The 21,732-nt window shown below is 36.9% G+C and overlaps 1 long non-coding RNA gene across 1 annotated transcript; it reads left to right on the forward strand.

Moving 5' to 3' along the window:
* Positions 1–6: 6 nt before the first annotated feature.
* Positions 7–21,167, forward strand: LOC108447484. Its single transcript, XR_001863088.1, has 3 exons — positions 7–10,473; positions 12,130–14,483; positions 17,079–21,167. It is a non-coding gene; the product is annotated as an uncharacterized LOC108447484 (long non-coding RNA).
* Positions 21,168–21,732: the final 565 nt, after the last annotated feature.

Consider the following 21,732-nt stretch of genomic DNA (forward strand, 5'->3'; position numbering starts at 1 on the left):
CTGCTGCATTATTGATTCATTACAGATAAAGAGGGATAGAGGTATATACTGGAATCATCAAAGCTGCTTCCCAGGGAAGAGATCAAAGCACACTTTTGGTGCTTTTTTTGGTGGATGACATTTCTTAGAGATGAAATAATGCCTTTTTGTTGCTGTATAGCCTGTGTTTTAGTGCAGTTGTTCCATCATGACTCTATTAGCCTGCCACAAGCTCCCCCATCATGAAGCCTCCCAGTTCATGCACAACTGCTCCTACCTCCCATTTAGGTTCAGAGCCAACTTGCTAAATTTAGAATTATGGTGTACCTGGGAACTGGCAAGTTTTCAGCCCTGATGGAAGAGCAGGAGTGCTGTGAGGTCAAGGCAAACAGCACACTCCACAGTGGCCTGCCATGATCAGTCAAAGGCCTGAGCTGCACACAATTGTTCCTTGCAATTTCCCCTCTTGACTGCAATCCCATGAGGAATCATGTGGGCACTTTCCTCTAATATCACTCAAGTTTAATGAAATCAAAGGATTACATTGCGTTTAGATCAACTGTGTCAGCTTGCACTTCTCAGAGCAAAAAGAATGTGCTGTCAGAAGCAGAGAGAAGTATAATGCTAGAGGTTTATCCTAGAGGGGATGTGATCTTTAAAAACACTTTTTTTTAAAGAACCAACATAAGATCTTGAAATGTGATTGCAATAGAACATGAAGAGGCACAAAGCACTGACACACCAGAGAGCTGCAGCAGGCAAAGAACTGCTCGCTGTAAGTGCTGTGAGAGGGAGGCCTGTAAAAGCCATAATTGTGACTTTCCTCTCCAAAGTACCACAGACCAGATGCATCACGGTTACCATGCCTTTAGGACAGATTACACCTTCTGGCTCTCAGGTCCTGCAGCAAACTTGGTGACAAGTGGGGAAGAGAGACCTTATCATTCATAGAAATGAAATGCTACCACTGGCTTCCCTCTCTTTTGTACAGCTACCTCTAAGAGATGAAAGCTCACATCCTCTCTTCCACTCCTCTGTCTTCAAGAACTGATTTTAAGTTCTGCTTCAGGAACATGCACTGAAATGTTATCCTGAAGATTGTTCAGGAGACTCCAGACCCTGATCTCCCGTCTCATCTTTCCTGTCAGAACAGTGGTTGCCCGGTTTAACCACTCATTTCCATTCCTAATTTATAAAGCATTATCAGCAAAGTAGCCCAGAGCCTGCCCAAATGTGCCTATTCAGCTGCCTTTTATCACATTAAATGAAAATGTCTTCCCCTTGTTTTTGTTGTTTTGTTCTCCACACGTGCAGCAGACATGAAACATTCTTTCTATTTTGATTGAGGATGAAGGTTAATTGCAACTCCAATGATGCACCTTCACTGCCATTCCCAGCAGCACAGCAAGAACAGCACTGCTGTGACTTGGATCCATACTGAGGAATGCTGAGATGTCACTACACACTGCTTGAACAGGACTTAAAAAGCCTCCTGCATTTAGTAATATCCTTCTTATTTCTTTCACGTCTTCTACACAATTTCCCCAAGAAAGCCTTCTTTCATCATGAATAATTTTTAGTCCTTGACATTTATCAGTAAATATCAAAATTGGAAAAGATGTGCTCTTGGGTCTAAAACAAAGAAAATATATCAGAAAATTATATTTTATATCACTGAATATTAGAGAATACTTTATCTCAGAATTCTGAAGTGATAATGTTTTAATGAAATGCACTCTTAATTTCCCATTGGGATTCCCATTGTATTAATAAAGTGCAAGTGCAAACGAGATAGACAGTAACCTGTGTTCTGTTTTCATCTGTTATCTCCACTAGGCAAGTTTTAAAAAATGTGGAAGCCTAGATTTTTAAGGAACAGTGACTAATAATCCTAAAAATCATTCTTTCTTTAACTTTTGCTCCACTTCATTTAGGAATATTGGGGTTACAATGTATTTGGGCTTCTAACATGCTCCACTTTTCTCTCCAGAAATGGTGCCAGATGGAATTGGAAGACTTTGGTCATTTGCCCAGGATTCCTGAATTATCAAGGGTGTACTGAAAGCAGTAGCTAGTTCTGATGGGACTGCGGATGTCTAGAAATCCCAGAAAAATGGTGAATGATCACAGGAAGACCAAAAACATGTTATACAAATTAAAAACATTCACATGACAGCTCTATACTATGCTACAGCATACACAGTCTTTTAATATTATGATTTTATAGTTAAAAAAATAATAATCCAACATACAACCTGTGAAATAGAAAAAGGTTTACAAGAACATGGCAGTCGTAAAGAGTTTGCACCACTGATCACCATGCTCTGGGCTTGACTGTTCAGTCAGTTTTTATTCCATCCCAATGAAAAATCCTCCTACTAGCTATGAGGTACTGATAGTAATGAATATTTATAGAATATCTCATAATTTCCTATAGTATTTTGAAATAATTATGATCAACTTAATTTTGCTGTTGTCTGTTATGAATGCACGGAGATAATTCAGAAATTAATAACTTGCTATTAAACAGCTTGTATCAGGCTTGGCAATTCCTTTTTGGACTAAAAAGTGAATGTATTAGTCTAAAAAGGAACAAGCCAAAATACACTCATGTTGTAAAAGGCACTTTCCTTTTTTTTGTCTTCTAGTAAAATTGACCTCTGGTTGTCCTGTAGCCCCCTAAATTCTCTTACCTGGATTCTCAGCTCATGTAGAGTGTATGAAAGCAATTATAAAGTGGCTTCTCTCAGCAGGTTATCTACCTATCAAACTGTTAAGGTTAGAGGTAATTTCCAAGGACATACTGATTTTCCCATGCTTTAATTTGCCCTTTGTTAGGACAGTGATATGATGGGTGGGTTTATGGCAGATTAATTCCCCAGTGACAGCAGAAGTGGCTGCAGTTCAGTGATGTGTGAACAGATCCTGCTATAAAACCTGCCCCAGCAGAATGGAGGACTTAGGTGACCTGAGGGGTCATTCCTATTTCCGATGTCCAGAACAGTGTTACAGAGTCAGTAAATCAAAGCAATATCCTTCTAAAAGGGAAATGTTATAGATATAAATGATATTAATTATATATGTCTGCAATTTATTTGTAGAACTTAAGGTAGTACTGCTGCCCATTATTAGATGTGTCTAAATGCCAGTATTTTCATTCAGTACAAAGTTTAATCTGAATTGCTAATCCAATGGTTTTCAAATGAAGTTGCTATTCATTTAGCTGGAGATGTAGAAGACTAGAGTGGAAGCTGAAGGTCAAAATTTCATCACCCTTTATTATATGGTTTAGATAATGGTCTGTTATGCACTGTATGTGTATCTAAAGTATATCACTGTGTTTTCATTTCCCTGGGCTCTGGCATAGTGCATTTCTGTGTCCACTTCTGATGAGTCATTTCCCTTCTTGTTACTCAGAGGACCATCACTGAATATGATGCCTTGCCCTTTTATAAAGTGAGAGGACCAGGCACTTATTGTCCAATTTCCAGGGGCAAAGGAAGTTCAAAAACCTGTTTGTGCTCTGTTCTTCTGTGTATTACAGCGTGGTAGTACAAGAGACAACGACAGAAATCTCCTCTCTTCCATTTGCTGTATTCCCATAAGGAACGAATCACTACCAAAAAAATACCCCTAACAAACCCACTGTTTTCTGTTTTGAAATTTAAGAAGCACAGATCAGAACATGATGGTTCTGGCTGGCATATATTTATGGCAGAAGGATAATGATGATACTCCATAAAAAGAGCTGCGACTTCTCTGAAGCTGTGGATCAGTCACACACCAAGTTGTTGCCTTGTGCCTGCGATAAAAACTGTTTGCTATTTTCATGTGCAGCTGAAGGAAGTGGCAAATGCAAACTAATCCTCACCCTGCAATGAAGGAGCATAAATAAAACAGGAAAGTGGCATGAGTTTTCAGCTTCACCCAAAGCACTCCAATGTGATTTTCTGCATCCTCTAGTTAATAGGCCACTGCAGCCACTCCAAGTGCCTCCAGGATTCAGATGGTCACAGAGAGGGCCATGTTTAGAAAGTTCATTAACATAATCTAGCCAGAGGAAGAAAAGTGACCCATCTCCACACTAAAGAGCCAAGTCATGGGAAGATGTGAATGTCACTCTCTGTCACAATAGCAGAAAAGTTTTGGGAAGTGACCAGAGGGTGTTTCAGCTCACAGAGGGCACTCACAAATAGAAACTCATACTTGGATCAGAGTAAGCACTAGATTGGTCTGAAGGGCAATCACCTTGCTAAAGTTATTAACTCATCTATACCATCATCTGGGACATATGCTTGCCAAAAATACAGAGGAGTGTAACAGCTGTCTTCAGCAAAGAGAGATCCAAGTGGTCACATGAATCTCATGAGTTAGGACCAAGTTAGCATCCAAAGGTTCGGGAGTTTAGGAAGAAAGTACACAGTAAAGCTTTGTGCAAATTTGTATGACCTTACTGTGTATTAATTTCCATCAATACACAAACCCTCAAACCCCAGGCAGCAGAGTTTAACAGGTGTTTCCTGATCCCTCAAGTAAGAAAGTGCTTCAGCAATGATCCATCTTTACAGTGTAGTAGGAGCACAGGTGGGCAATCCTTCCCAGCAGGTCACATTTCCCATTGCATTGTGATGACAACAGAGGATTTTAGGTGAACTCATTGGATTTTTACTGCTCAAAACTACACTGAACATCCAAAGATGCAGCAATGGGTTTATAAATTGTAGTGATTTTGGAGTAGCCTGGGAACTGGTAATACTCTTCGAAGGACACTGAGAGGGAATACATTACAGAACTCCCACTGACATTCAGTGCAACCACATGGCTGCTTATCTACTCAGGGAGAGAGGAGGGAAGGAAGGGAGTCTCCATGAAATATCCTCTTCAGTACTGCTGTTTGTTTTGTGAAATATCCGTAGCAGCCCTTGATCAAAACTATTGGGAAAAGATATACAAATACATATAAATACCTAGGAGTATTGCCTCACTATTAAATGGAGGAGAATCCCAAACACCTTCAAGGCATGATTATAATTTCACGATGACTCTTACCTCACATTACCTAAATTAAGTAGTAGATAAAGGATAACCTTAATTCTGACTTTGGGTAACAGGTAAAGATAAAATCCTGGTGCTGGTCTGTTACAATATATGAACTGCAAATCACCACACCTGATTTTAAAAAATCACACACTTACACTTTGATTCAGACCTTCATTCCAGTAATATCAACTAGTTGATTTAGGAATGTAATTGCCTTTTGAAGAGATCTGGTTTTTCAAACTCAGGCACTTGCCCATAAATGCAACCAGACATCTATTCTGGCTATTAAGGAAGGGTAAACTTTAATCATTTAGAGCCTCTGTCTCTCCCTCAGATACAGAACAAACCACTTAGGTTATTCCACAAAGGTCTAAATTATAAACTCAGTGGCAGAAATTTCCCACATCTATCACAGCATAACTATGTCAGGAATCCGGTGTTTAATCCTACACTACAGAAAGTTATTTAATTCTTTTCTAACATTCTTCATGGGTTTCCAAAGCTATATTTCTCTTTAGAACTCCTTGAACCCTGAAATGAGAGTAAAATTTCTATTAAGAGAGTGCTGTGATTATCTGGTTTGTACTACATTTTATTACCTCATTACTCCTCCCAGTAGAGAGTTACAACCAGTAAAGAATGTTGTGGGGAAATATTTCTGGCCTCTTCAGCAGAAACATTTGTCTGCTTGACAGGTATTCCCAATGCTTATTTTTATCAGCTGGGGTGATATTCTTGAATTTAACTTTCCTGTATGGATAGATGGATGGATAGACAGACAAACAGATAGATAGAGTCATACCTATGAATAAACTCACTTCCCCATTGAAAGCAATTATAAATATACATTCTTTCGAATTAAAAAATCCCATTGATTTTAGCATATTTTCATCATATATTATATTATCTCTTCTCTGTAAATGACCAATTACTTTTTCCTTTAGTCTTATGAGTCAATTGCTGCATCCCTTCCCTTTTGTCTGATCTCAATATATATTTTATTTTGAGAAGAGCTCTGGTATCTTTCAATCTGTAGAAGTCATTATTACTGGAGGTACAGAACTCTCCTTTTGTAAAAAGGGAACTGCATAAACTCAGAAAATTCATATTGAGTACATCTCATTTCCACTCACCACACTTTAAATTAATGTTATATTAAGGGTTTTCCAATCATTGCTATTTTTCATTTCTTTCTTTGCCTATAGCTTCTCTCTCACACTGAACGGAACTTCATTTTCAAATCCAGTCTTGCTAATCCCATCATGCACCATACTTTTCAATTCATCCACTGAAGACTGATTTAAAGTCAAATAAACTTATTACTCATAGCAATTTTATCAAAGTTTCTATAATTCTTTACAAGCCAACTCTGAAGAATATGACATTCTGAAAGTCATTTTTACTTCTTGTGGGATATTTATCTATATTTTCTTCCCATTACAATTCAAATTCTCTGTCTTCCATAGTACAACAATGGGACTGTAGCAGAATGAAGAGTTAAATTATTTCTTAAATGCATGTTGGTTCAGAAACATTTTTTTCCCCACAGCATGTTACTTTGGTACAAATATGATTTAAAAAAATAAGAGTAACTGTATAGAGATCCTGTACAGATACCTGTACTTATTGTTTCCCAGTTCCTAATCCTTTAAATCGCTATTTACCCTTGTTTCTATTTATTTTGTTGCCTCATACTGTATGCTCTTTCAAGCAAAGATTAACTTCATGCAGATATGCACAGCCGCCAGCATAAAGGATGCCATTCCAAATCAGAGCCTCTAGACACTCCTGTAATACAAATAATAAACATTACAAGAATTTTCTATCCCTTTGACTTGCTGCCATATTCAAGCACAGGCTTGCTATGAGTTGAACAAATTGTGGTATTAGTTGCATTCCGGCACTTTGTAAAGCAGTCAACCCTTCAAATTCCTTAGGACATAAAATTTAAAAAAAACTTACCAAATGAGCCATTTTAAGCCTAAAGGATACCCTGTCTGAGCTGTTACAGTTTGAAGGTAATTATCATTTTATTGGGGAAATGTCCAAGCAGGCTTTTCTCTCGAGTGCTTAACACACAGCACTTGGTGTTTCATTTCTGTGTGGATGGAGAAAAAGCATGAATTTACATCATGGATCACTTGTGCATCCAGCATACAGGCAAGAAAAGTCTTTCCTCTGCAAAACTGTAGGGATTATCAAAACTGAGTTCTTCCATTTTGTGTGAATTTGGAAAATCATGAAAAAATCAACAGTACCAGAACTCTTTCCAGTCTGTTTGAAAATGGAACAGTAACTAAACTCAGAAAAAGGGTTGCTAAGAGTCTTTCCACAATACTTATTAACCATAATTTGAAAGACCCCTGAGTATTGAAACTGTACTCACATTGTGATATTTTGCTGGTTGGCAGCAATAAGATTTCTTTTTTCTTCTTTTTGCGTGTTGACCACATTGAAAAAAGATTAAAAGTCATAATATAAAATTAATCTCACAGTTGTGTCTCAATCACAGCTGAGGGTCCAGATCCCAGCCTGTAATTAGGACAAAACTATGTCTTAGCAAGAAGAAACTCAGAAGATAATTGTATTACTTTAGGGATGCATACTACTGAACAACCTAGTAAAAATGTCAAAGGACTGAGATGTTTCTGTCTGTGGTCTCATTTCAGAGTTTGGTTTTATCCCTAATGTGGTCAGAGTGCTCCACATCTCACATATAAGCTACTGTCCCAAGGAGCTTAATCCCTCAGAATTCCACTCTTGTAACTGGGTTGTAATTAGGCCATGTGAATTTGAATCTATGCTCACACAAACACAGACACAAATGCAGTTCTAAAAAATTTGATTTCAATGAGTGAGAAAATGACATCCACAGAGTTTAGTTTTACTTACATTCTGGCAATGCTCACGCCTATTACTTTATACATCCTGAAACTGTGCCATATAGACCAAACAGACAGCTGCCCTTAAACTCACCAGAAAGGCTACTCAACATAAAAATGATAAAACAATGTAAAAACCCCCTCTAACTATCGAGGAAAGGAGCACAAAAGTAAGCAATAATATCAATGAAAACTAATTTATTCAGTTGTACATATAATATTTATTACTTCTGCACTTTAGTAAAATACCCTCAAATATAATGTGGTTTTGAGGAATCAAAGGCAGATATTTATGTAAGAGGTACATGTGGAATTGCATTCTGAAGTTCTTTTTCCCTTTCAAACTACAAGTTTAATAAGAGTCCAGGTTTTGTAATAAAAGAAATGCATTGCATTGTTAAGGTCTTCTGAGGTTGCCTGGCCAATGTAAGAAATGCTGATTTTAAAAATTATTCCCCTCTTATTAAAAATATTTTTGAAGGTGTGTAAGAAAAAAAAAGTTGTTTTTTTTTCTTTGCTCAGGTGTTTTTAAGGACAATTTGTGATACTTCCTTTATATCACAATATGGATTTTTAATTTGTTTTCCAAAATTTAAAATGAAATCCTAGAGGGAACTTGCCTGGCTGTTATGTCATTCCTGGTTCATAACAATCAAGTTCCCAATGTTCCTTGGGAAGAAAGATGCTGCCATGCTACTCACTCAGTGATTCCCATGGCACAATAACCAGTGGTTTTTGCATCATGACAAGTGTTTCAAAAGAGCATCACTATGAAATTGAGCCCTCAGGGCAGTGAGGGCACGGAATCCAATGGAAATACAATGCCAAGGAATTGAATCCAGCTCACCATGGTGAGAATGCTGATCACACAGCTGTGCCAAGCCCTGCACACAATGTGTACCTGAGTACACCTAACTGTTTAAGACAATTCAAGAAATCAATTACAATGGTAACTAGTTTATTCCATGGAAGAGCTGTTAGGCAATTCGATTTCCCCACACAGGCTATTGTTCTGGAAGGTGAGAACAAGAGATAAGCAAGCTTTCTCAGAAGAAAAGGCAAACCAATAACTGATAACATATTACTAGGTACGACTGTTGAAAATAGCTACTTTTTATCAGCAATTTCCAGGATACCACCACTCAGCAGGTATGGATCCATGCTGAATCAGGAATTCAGCTCCTCTGCTGTTGCAAAACTGAGCCTGAAACTTGTTTATGCAAGACCTAAACAACAAGCCTTACAAAACTTGGAGAAACAAAGAAAAACTTTCAAAAATACGTGGTCTTACACTATCTAAGTGCCTCTTTACTCGGCAGCATTTGCAGAAGCAAAAGGGGAAACACATTCAAACTTCATAGAGATCCCCAACAGCTGTGCCAGAACACCAGGGACTTCTGCAAGGTAAATATTTGCTGAGATAGCAGGAACAAAATGCTTCAGCAAATTAATCAGGAAGGTTTTGGCAAGTTCTCACAGGCACAAGGTGCTTTAAGATTTGTAGTTCCAACACACCATTTCGCAAATACTTTTCTTGTGATTGCTTTTCAGAACATTCTCAGCCTCAAAAACAGCTCAGCATTCCAACCTGCACGTGTCAGAAAGCTCTTCCAGGAGCAAAATCACACTTTGAAGGCTTAACCATCTATGACAGCAATGCTAGCATGTAGTAGAAATGGTTGTTTAAAAAAAAAAATTAGAAATAAAAAGGAGTAAAGGAAATAAGATGAAAAAAATAACCAACCCCAAGTTTAACTTAGTAAACAGTTTAAAAGAGCACAGTGACCGAGACTCTTAAATAGATCTTGTTCTTGTAACCTCTCAAGAATCTATGAAAATAATTATTAGGGTTGCAGCAACAACAAAAATAAAGTTTTGTAAATCTTTAGAAGACTTTCAGAGTCAGTAAGGCACATTGTGATAAGTAAATAGACACATTTGTTACTCTGCAACAAATTAAAGAATGTTCCCTTTAGAATGTATTTTTAAAAACTCTATGAATACCAGCTCAAGAAGTAATTCAGTGTGTGAATTTTCAGGTTAGTTAAAGTCACAAGAAACAGTCTCCTATTCTGATTTACACCTTGAGGAAACAGGGTTGCAAATTTTAAGATGTATACAGTGCTGAAGAAGGACAAAGTGCATACAGATGGAAATAAACAGCACCCAAGTATATGTCATAAATAAACCTCAGTCACTAAGAACAGCCAAGATTGCTACTGTTTCATACTGTCACTAGCAAAAAAAAGATCCAAAGGGTGGTTCAAAATATTAAAATTTTTTTGTTAGCCTTTATTTGTTTACAAAGTGTTGGCATTCTACTCAAAACAAAAATGCTATTTTTTTCAATTCTGTGTATGCACCAGACCTAGAATAACAAAAATATATGGCATCATTCTAAAATCTTTGTGTTTCTCTTTTTTTATTTAATGACAAATTGCATCACCTAAGAGGAAATGTGATGTTTGCAGGAAAATGGAGAGTCAGCACTTTAAGCATATTGAACTTTTATGGTAGACAAAACCTCAATTATTCATCCTGCCACTGTTTCACCTGAACCAGATACATGGAGGTGTGTGTAACTCTATTAATAATTTTGACATAGCGGTAGCTTTTTTTCCCATATAGTCAACTAATAATCTTGGCACTGTAAACTGTCCCTGACTTTATTTTCTGTTGTAAAATACTGCAAGACAACATTTTTCTGGTGGCAATAATGAATGTGGGATGTGTTACTCACTATTCAGATTGGCAAACCCCAAAACCAATCTTGGATTGAAGACAAGCTTAACTTTTCAGATACCATAATTGTTCACAAACTTCAGAATGTAAAAGTAAGGCAGAAGCTCTGTTGCTGATTGTTTAGGTTTTCGTTTAATGAAAATTCTTTCCAATGGTGCTCTAAAACATCACTTGAAATGTCTGATTTGCCAAAGTCATAGCATTCCTAAAATGAATTTAAACATGCCAACAGTGAAACTGTTAACAAGAGAGAGAGACTTCTGAAAACCTCTGAATGCTCATCTCTTAAAGTACCACAGAGTTTGTGCCATAAGAGCACAAAGAAGGCAAACATTAGTGCCAATCCTGCAATTTCTTCTTTCATAAGGTTTCAAATAAAAGAGATTCTGCACTTAAACTCACCTACACCAAGAAAAATGAAGAACTGGTACGTAAGAATTTCTCAGCTTCCCAATATCATGAAAGAAACTCTCGTATTAACAAGCAACTGCTACCAGGCTATAACAAAACTTGGGAACTAGCAACATTAGAATATGTGATTTTTCCCTGGTTTTGCACTAATCCATAAGTTCTGTTACACAGTATTTACCTTCTGCCCCAGAAATAATGATCAATTTAGTTCTTGTCTCTTGAAATCGTTTAAAAATCCTGGCTACATTCTGCAAAATTAAGAAATAAACAACATTACAGTCTTTGCACAGAGTAAAAGCCACAGAGAATGAGAGCTCTGGCAGAACAATGGAAACTGCCCAGTCTCAGTACAGCTCTGCTCCTGACACCAGACATTTGTTCATGTTTATGGTCTTTCACCTAAGCACTTATATTTCAGTGATCATATAAAACCATATCTAGCTTTTTCAGATAGTCATAAGATAAAGTGAACTTACTATTAAAAAGTAAAGTAATGCCATTTATATTGCATTGCTCTCAGGCAAGTTATCTTAAATCAAGGTGTTTGAAAACAATTACATTAAGTCATGGCCAGAGCTGAGCCTGCTTTAAATTCAGCTCGTTTAACTTCTTTATCATCAAAGAGAGACCACAGTTCTCCACATGAAAGACCACAAGAAAGATGGTGTTTGAATTTCATCAACCCTGGTCATGAAAATGTTTCAAAAAATTTTGTGGAGAATGTTAAGTGGGGGGATAATAGCCTTGTTTTTCTTAATAGCTGTAGCAAGTTACTAATTCAGCTATTTTAAGACAGGGACTTAAATGAAAATAAAATAAAAATAAATGCTTTGACAAAGATGGCAGAAGAAAGACAATGGAGTTTTTAAAATTAGAAAAATAGGTCTGTCACCAATACTGACTTTGCTTCATTCTGAGAAATTTATTTTCCTACAAGTTAAAAAGTATAAAGATAGTAATGATGGTAGCAATTGTAATAGATATTTATAGAAAATGTATGTTGTGTGAAGCTTTAGAAATTAATGTAGATATTTGGAAATACAGATTTTTTTCTCTGTTATCTCTGTCATGTTAGGCTTGGGAGGCATCAAATAGTAAATAATGCACATTTCAGCCACTGCAACTCAGCTCCTCCTAAAAGAGAATCTATTCATCCATTTGTCCATGGAAAGGTATCACTCCCTTGTCTAAAGAGCACATTAAAGATCACCTGAGTTGCAACTCAGCAACAAGAAAAGGATTTCTTCTCTTTACAAGTGACTTCTATTTCTGTGGGACCTGTAGATCACACAGGCACCCAGATGTGCATCCCCTGCTTTGCAAGCCCTACTGCTAGATGAGGAGACTACTTTTGGCAAGCTTCTGGATGTTTAGATGTCTTGAAAAATTGACACTGCCCACAGTATTCCAGAGATGTCTGGAAGAACTCAACAAGCACCATGTAGAGTTGATCTGCCCAGCGCACAAGGATTCACAAAAAATATGTGGCAAGGAAGAATATTTTCTAAGCCAGTTTGCAGAAATTGTAGAAATCCCAACAAAAACAACTCTCAGGCATAGAAAATGGCCAGCTGGTAACTGGCTGTTACTTATTCTAGAGGATTATCTCACTATGTTTTTTTTGTGAAGTCCCTCATTCATGTTACTCTTCTTAGCTGGGTACAAAGTATGGGGTTCCCCATAGCCTTGGTGTCATAACACTTGTTCTGGCAGACTGCTTTTCACCCTTTTTGTGTGTTTTGGTGTTTGTGTATTTACTCCCCTGCACTATATGATCTACTGTTTGCACTGTGTGTTATCAGACCCCTAAGCATTCCTTACATGCACAGAACTTTTAGAAGTTTAATAAAAACAAACTGAGTTTTCCCAGCTGGTTGTATAGCAGTAATTAAGTAAAAACTGCTATTCCCAAGGTGTGCTCATTTCTGCTAATATCATCAGTACTGCTGCTGCATGCTCAAGCAAGTTAACAAACAGAATCACATTAGCTTTTGTTCTTCCGCAGCAGCAGGGCTAAATCTTCATTAGCTATAAAACAATGAGGAAACATGGAAGAAGAATGGGATGTGATAGGTTTATGTCAGTTGAACACCCGGTCTTTATAATTACATGAAAAATAAATAAATAAAAAGAAAAAAAAAGATAGGATTGGCTAAGAAATTTTAAAAAGTCAATCCATCTCCTAGCTTTGCCGTCAAATATGTGAGCCACTGCTTTGACATCAAAGGATTGTGTGAGTGATGCTTGCAGAGGTAAGAGCTGAATTAATTCTCTGGTTGTAAACCAAATGTATTTCTTGAGATGGGAGAAGAAATAAAAGGAACAGATGTTCCACATCCAGAATGTAAGGGAATTAATTGGAAAACTTCAGGAAACAGAATTGTGACATTTTTAAGTGCATGGGATGGGGAGAGGGGGGTGGAAGGGGACAAAAGCATGATGCAGTGATGTCTAGAGTGGGAATGTTTCTTGAAAGAATTATATTTACTGGGCCAACAATACTTATTTTTCTTTTACTTTTTAAAGCAATGTCAGATCAACAATCATTTCTGAATGTCATTAAGCCACTGAAAGGACATTTCAAACCAACATAATTATTTTCAGCTTCATGCACACAGATAAGCATACCAACATCAGGTACATTTATCCTAGCATAGCTTCTGTGTAAGAGACACCAAAATGCTTCAACCTTCTGATTATCACAGAGTCTAATTCTTAAAGAAACAGGATCTTAGTGAAGACCTAACACAGTCCTGCCATAGCTTTATGCACAGTGATTTCTTCTGACACACTCACTCATCAAAGTGCATTGCTTGTCATCCAGCTTGTTTTCCTGTTACTTTATCATGTATTTGTCTACTTTCAGCAAATGCCTCTGCAGTGATGCAGGGAAAGATTTTGGAAAGAGCTCAAACTTCTGTATTAAAATATCCAAGCTTTAAAATAGAGCACTTTCCCCTAAACTATAGCTGTCTACCAGTAAAAGCCCTACCCAGTGCATCTTGGCCAGCTTTCCCTTTTGACATGAAATATTCTCCTGAAACATCTGCTGTAGGGGCCTTCTGAGTTCTGTGGTTTGCACCCGAGTTTGTGTCCGAAAATACGACCATACATCCTTTGGGGAGCTTTACACAGATTTTTGCTCATTAGAAGGTATTTTATTCGCATTTATTAACATATAAAAAATGCTAATTTACTCCCACTACTGTTTTCCTTTTCCAGTCTCTGAAACCACTTCCCTGAGACCAGTCTGGAGCATTTTTCCAATCACATCTTTTTCAATAAGGCCTTGTGGAACAGACTGTCTTGCAGGCCTCTCGAGGAACATTTTTACCACTGCTGCCCTACGTTGTTGGCCTCAGGAGGGACATTTTTTCCACTGTTGCCAGCACTGCTTGTGTTTTATGGGAACAAGGACTGGGAGGAGATGTACGTAAACACTCAACAATGAAGCATCTTGATAAACAGCCCTTGTACTGCTGCAATTACCTATCTCTTGATTGTCAGGAAATAGGTACTTGATAAACATGCAGTTTCATTGTTTACCCACGTTTGTTTTCAATTAAAGTCAGAAACCTATAAAGTGCATTAGAACACTGCTCAGCTTGGTTTGAGAATAGGCAGGTAATTAATGACTAGAAATTGCATCTATTTATTTAAGACAATCTCTGGAGACTTCAGGGACTGGTTAATCCAAGATAACAAGCTTGTTAGACAGCTAAAGGAAGAGCAGTTTCTTCAGGTATTTTCCCTCCTGTCCAGTTCTTGCACTTTAGATACCTTTTATTTTTATTTTTATTTTGGCTAGGCATCATACAGATGTCCAGCGCAAGCACAGCCCTTCCCTGCACTCTGTATCCTGAGATACAGAGCTGAACAAATTATATTCTCTAAACTGTTCCACTGTAATAATTTTTGCCTAGCTGCTAGGCTGATCAGTCAGTTGAATTTTGCCAGGATATCACTTGGTAGTTCATTTCAACTCACAACAAGTTTTCTTCATCGTGTAATTGCTTCAGTTAGAAAAAAGTTATACAGACATGTATATGACAGATACAGATTCACACCATGTGCATAATGTGTGTGTACACATGCACACACAAAAGGTACATATATTTGAAAATAAACTGTAATTTTCATATTAGTACATGGCTAAGCACTCATGTTTCCTCTATAAAAAACAAAGTAGATCAGTTACTTACATCATTTAAAGATCAAAGTCACTTTTCCAAGATACTTTGTGTCTCTGTGCATTATACATACACAACATCCCTTTTTAGACTAATGTGACTCACTTTTGTTTTGAAGTTGCTCATTCATTTGCATAACTGGAAATTGTGCCTATGTGCCTGAGAAAGATCAGTTCTTTATATAAAGAGTATTTCATGTTTTCTTAGTATAAAATATATGGTCATTATTTCTGAAAGAAAAAATTGCTTATTAAAGAGGCCAAAAAATAACAGTCTTTTAAACGCCCTAATTGCAGCCTAGATTGGTTCCTTTATAGAAATAATAAAGACATAATCATAACATGTATGTAATTTAATAGAGTGATTCAGTGAACTTCTAGAATCATATGGCTGTAAGACAATAATGTAATGCTGTTCAGCCACATCTGTTGTCATTAATTTAACTCCCCCTGAATTATATGGAAAGACAACCCCCTCAACTGCACTGGCTGTGTGTGCTGATTTCTGCTGATTTTAGTAGGAGTTGGACTTTGTCCTTAGCAACATGCACAGTGGAATTTGAGACCAGGATTTGTTTCCAAAGTTTGAGAATGGGAACTTTTCTCCCACTTGGTCATAATTATAATGCAGGAGATGAAACTCTGTTTAAATCATGCCTTTCTCCAAAAGAACATGAAATGCAAGCGGTTGATTTTGTGATTTGGAACAGCTCATTGGTGTCATTCTTACACTGTTGCATGTAAAGACACGTTGATTTACATTCCTTGATGAAGGAGGCCTTAATGAGGCAAATGGTTTCTCTCAAATCACATTTATATTGAAAATGCAAATCTGAAATATTTTTGACACATAGGAATTTAGGAAATGTTCTTTACGTAAATGTGCATCCAGGGACTTCTTTTGTCTGTTTCAATACAGATACTACCTGTTGGAGTGTGCACTTATTTATTACAAAAAGTCAGTCTTTTCTATTTAGATAATACTAGAAAATTTTGGCAGACACCTCTTGTTTTTAAAAGTAATGTGGGAGCTGGCCCACAACAACATCAGTTGCTTAGTGGGAATTTCCCAAACCATTTGTGGCACATAAAAAATTAAAAACATCAAAAACCCCAGAGGAAGGTGTCAGTGGTTTAGGGACCCAAACACATAGTGATGGACTCAAACTTGCTCAAAGGTAGGAGCTTTGCCTCCTGAGGTTTACTGACCTTTAATGCAACTTCAGCTTCACTGGGATGTGCACTGCTGAGATCTTGCCAATTTTCAGGTAAGGACACAAGTGCATTTTGTGCTGCATGGCAGCTACACGTCCCCGTAGGGATGTGCTTGTAAAATGACAGACACATCAAGTTTCTGTTTAATCAGAAAGAAATAGAACAGTCAGTCAATCCCTAAGTTTCTGCATTTAAGGCAATATTTGTAATTTCACTTTTGATGGCAGACTACTGTATCAGATGGACAGAAGAAGTCTTCGCTAAAAAGGCAATGTTGAACTCTGTACATTTTTTATCCAATCATGTGTAAGTATATCAGTTGTTATCAAATAACTGAACAATTATAATCAATTACATGAAGTTGCCTGAAATTTGTTTGTTGTTGTGTACATTGTTCTGCTCAGAACACACACTCTCTCTCAAATACACGTTGCATTTTTCAGTCAGTGGGAATATTAAATTTTTAAAAGGTGTTTCAGAGAACTTTTGATATTCAAGAATCACAGCTCTAACCCCTTTCATTAGAACAGCATTATCTTGTGCAAAGATTCTGTCAGAAATACTGCACAGCTGTGTACCTGAACTGTTTTTCCAATTCAGTTTTATGTTTCTATTCCCAGGTCTGAAAACGCCTAATTTCATCAGCAAAGGAGGACAGCAGATAATTGTGGACAGCCCTGCATGTACTTTTAAAATGAGATAAACATAAATTTCAAGCAGAAGGAGAGGAAGAAAGATAATGTTGCAAGAAGATGGGCAATGGCAAAATAATAAATAAACACATATGCACAATTGTACTGGTAAAGACAGAGGCAGTAAGGGAACTATTCCAACTTCAGCTGAATTACAGGTAGAAAACTAGAGATGAACAAGAGGCCAATTTTGCCTTTACTTTTTTGAGAGGTGAGGAAATCCTAAATCCTTCCACGAACTCCTCACTCAAACTCCCACCACTGGGAGCTCAAAATTTAGAGAGGTTCCACAATTCTGGGATGCAGATTTAGCTCATGAGGGAAAGAATGGGATCATCTGGGAAAGAAGTGCACTGCCAAGCACAACTGCAAGTCAGAGCATCAGTTAGAGGAAGGACCCATTTAGCTTTCCCCACCCTCAGCCAGTTCTTGTTTTATACCACCATACTACACCTATTGTCAAAAGCCTGCAGCACTGCTAAGGTGCACAGCCATGGTCACCAAAGGAATTTTAAGCAGATCTAGAATATATTCACAGAAAAATGGTAATAAAATGAGTAACGGGCAGAATTTGTGCCAGAAAGTTCAATTATTCTAACAGTTACATGTATTGATCCACATAAGGGAATATCAGCATTTAATCTGGTTGAAATGAAACCATTTTATATAAAATCCATTTGTAGAAAATGCCTAGCAAGCACAAAATGGGCCAGGAAATATTTTCATTTGAAACTACCATACATGGATGAATTATCATTAATTCATGTTAAAAATACAATTGAGAAAGAACATTTATCCATTATATGGTATAGGAATTATTTACATTCTGTTATTTACACCATTTGGAAGGCCATATTCAGAAAGGGTTTGGGGATGGAGTTAAGGAAAAACAGAGACCATATTGGCCATTATTGGCCATTCCACCTACTTCTAATTACCCTGCAAGTTTTTATTTTAAAATTATAACTCTGTGAATACCCATTACACTGTTATTCATAACTGTTAATCACCTATTGTTTAACCACTCAGGTACTGATTAAACAATAAATAAGGAAACTTTTACGACTAACAATCACACTATCTTTCAAAACACAGCATGTTCAAGTACCATTGCCTGAGTCTGGAAAAATGGGAAATATGTTTCAGTGTCTCCAAGCGCTGAATGAAATCAGGAGGTATCTGAAGTCCTTCCTTGGCAATGGTTGTTCATTCAGTTTTGTTTATTTTCTTGTTTTTTTTCTTTTCTCTGCCACACCACTGATTTAGGAACTTTCATGGGAGAGAGATTTTTGAAGGTAAATAAATCAAACGTTTTCTGGGAACAGGTATTCAAGATATTATGCATTTTTTTTACTCCTCAGCAATGCTGCATACTGATTCTGCAAGTCTTTCATCATCCAGTGCTTTAGAATTTGCAATAGGAGTTTTGTCATCAATGGTACACAGGAAATATATTTCCTCCCTATTTTGAAAAGACAATTTGGTTCTAAGCATTATGTTAAAACTCCCCTCTCCTTAGCCTGAAGAAAAATATCGCTTCTTTTCTTTTAAAAACCATTGGGTTGGCAAGTACCCTGCTCCTGCAGTGCATGGATTGACTCTTCATTATAACCTGGCTTTCTTATTTTTCTCACTGTAAACAAAAGAATCAAACAAAACCAAAGCAAAACACCTTATGACTTCATTTCACTACTTTCCAGTTCTGGGAGACAATAAACCTTTGCAAATATAGCCAATTATGTATAATCTAGAGCTGGAACACGAGAAAGCAATGAGGCAAATGAACAAATAGGTTAACAGGTATTTTAATTTACTGGAATTTATAATAGAGTCTATTTGAATAAGCAAATATATCTGCCTGAAGGCTTGTGGGATTAGGACATGCATCTTTAATTGGATAGATTTTCTGTACTTTTGAATATTTGCCCAGATATTTTCACTGAGGTCAGTTTTCCAGATTTCCATAAATGAGACCTGTGGTTAGTACCTTGCACAGTGTTTCTTTGTAAATAAATTTTAGATCTAATTTCAAGTCTCCCTCCATCTACTGGGAGATTTTCCTATTATTAAAAACAGACTCATGGACTTTTCATATCTTTATTAAAGGTAGATGAATAATTATATTAAAAAGGTATAATTCACTATAAAAATCTTTGATCTGTTTCTCATTTCAGTAAGACTGGAATGGAAGTATAGCTTTGCCAATCTGGTTTCAGTGCTAACATCCTGAGCACATCTTTATGAATAACTGCAAAGAAACATTTACATAATTAAAAAGCTTTTCCTATAAACAGGCATCTTTTCTGAAAAGTATTCATGATTACTTCAATTTGTGCTACAATTTTTTATAAGAATCAAATAAGGAGTTATTTCTAAGTGGATACCAGTTGATATTTAAAACATACGTATTTCTCTTTTCCCTGATTTTCCAGGCAAGCAACATGGTTGTATCAGCTTCCTTGCTGGCAAATTACACAGATGTGCTTTGCCATATTTGAAGCTTGTAAATGAGAAATTAATTTTTCACAAATATCAATGCCACTATGGATCTATTGTTCAGCCCCTGCTATGAAATGAAAAGGAATGAATCTTGTCAGAAGAAAACACCACGTGGAAAATATTCTCAGAAGCACATTAGAGATACTTACTTGGAATCAGTTCGATATAATGAACTCATTATATGTCCATATCTGAAACCTTAGACAGATCAATAAAGTGAACACAAGCTTTATGCTCTTGTTACGAAAAAAAAAATACCATTTAAGGACAGCAACATGTTTTGCAAGTTAGATAAGTGGAATATATTCACCAAACTGCCAGGAAGGGCAGAAAAATTATCCCCACTTGTTTTCCTGTCTTCCCTTGTCCCATGATGTGCTACAAGAATTCTTCTGAATGAATGAGCTTCAAAGCCCTTCCACTGGTTTTAGAATGGGTAGCCATTACTACAAAATCCAGATAATATTTGGGTGAGATTTAGATAAATATAAATGTAACACACCTCCAGCTTTTTGGTGTAGCTGAAATTCCAAAGGGTAACTTGAAGTTTTTGGTCTTTGACTCTTGCCTGGTGCCAGTGTGTTCTCAGAGACTAGACCAAGAAACAAAAATCTTCTGTCTGTATGCACACAAAAGTAACTGTGGTTCAACATCATCCATCTCTTCTCCTCATTAAAATTAACTATGAGAAGCCTGTGAAATCTCACAACTGCAATCTCATTGTAGGCTTGAAAATACATGATGCAAAATACATTTTCCCTACTACATCACTGTATCTTTTTTTTTCCATCAGTTTCTGGGCTGCAAAAGAAACTTCCCTTTTTTTTTAACTGAAAGCACATTGTTCTGTCATTTCAAAAGATCCACTGGGTTGTGCATATCACATACAGGATCTATTTGATTTATGTTTTCCTAGCCAGTCAATGCTTTCAGAGTGCTTTACTACATGTTCATGCTCTGGGGCTAAATACTGAACTGGGAATCAGTGATTCCCATCATTTACAGACACCATTCAAACTTCGAACACAAATTCAGTGACTGAACTATTCAGACCAATCTCTGACAACTTGTCATGCAAAACCAAGAGCAAAAAACTCAAAATCAATGTCTACCCCACTTACTTTTCATATCTTCCCCAGTGCCTGTTTATATAATAGGCTTGAATTTTTGGTTGTATGCAGACTTCAGTGGTGTGGAGTTTGACTTTCAGAAGTCTGGAGCTTCAGCATTTTGAGGATTACACCTCTTTGTTTTCCTGGTTCATTTATAAAGAGCATGAGGTGTTTCCTTCTCTCCTGTAGAGTTAAGAGCTGTATATCCAAGTGTTTTTAAACTATCAAGTGCTGCAGTACTTGAGTAATAAGCAAATTATTGCATCAAAGCTATTTTCAGTTTGTCTTGCAGCAGTCATTCAGAGGCTATCATTTAAGCAGGTTTTTTTTTCTTTTAAACAGTTTTCATCCTTCTACAGATGTCAAAACTAAATGATCAATAAATAAAAAGGGATTTCCATCCTGATACTGTGCTTCTTTCTATTAATTTGACCCTAGCTACGCCAGTGACGTGTGTAATGTTGAGAAACAATTAATGACAGTAACAGCAGTCTGGCACCAGCAAGAATGACTTTGATCATTTTCTCTTTGTCTATACAGTTTCTGGCAGGCAATATAAATGGCAATTACATTGGGAAGGCTGGTAGAACTGACCTAATAATTTAGCTTTCAGACTATTTCAACGCATGCCTTTCTTGCAAAAACTATTTTCTGTCACCTCTGTTCAGCAAAATCTCAGCTGGGCTTCCCAAAGTAGAAACACCATCCTGTTTTCTTTGCTTCTAATGCTAGTGTTGTTTCACAGCAGTGGGAGACACATTAAAAAGGCATGTTAATACTCCATGTGAGTTTGGTGCATTTTTCCTAAGTTGGCTTACAGTGTTATGAAGGAGAACCCCTCATGACTACTGAGGTTTACTGTATTGCTCAAAAACCAAAGAACCTTTTGACTCAGCTATTTAAACAAGGCTCTGGTGACAAATACTTTCAGCATTGGTTGTGCTGGTCTGCATCAACCAATTTTTAAAGAG

The sequence above is a fragment of the Corvus brachyrhynchos genome, unplaced genomic scaffold, assembly GCF_000691975.1.
Source record: "Corvus brachyrhynchos isolate BGI_N302 unplaced genomic scaffold, ASM69197v1 scaffold346, whole genome shotgun sequence".
Taxonomy (NCBI): domain Eukaryota; kingdom Metazoa; phylum Chordata; class Aves; order Passeriformes; family Corvidae; genus Corvus; species Corvus brachyrhynchos.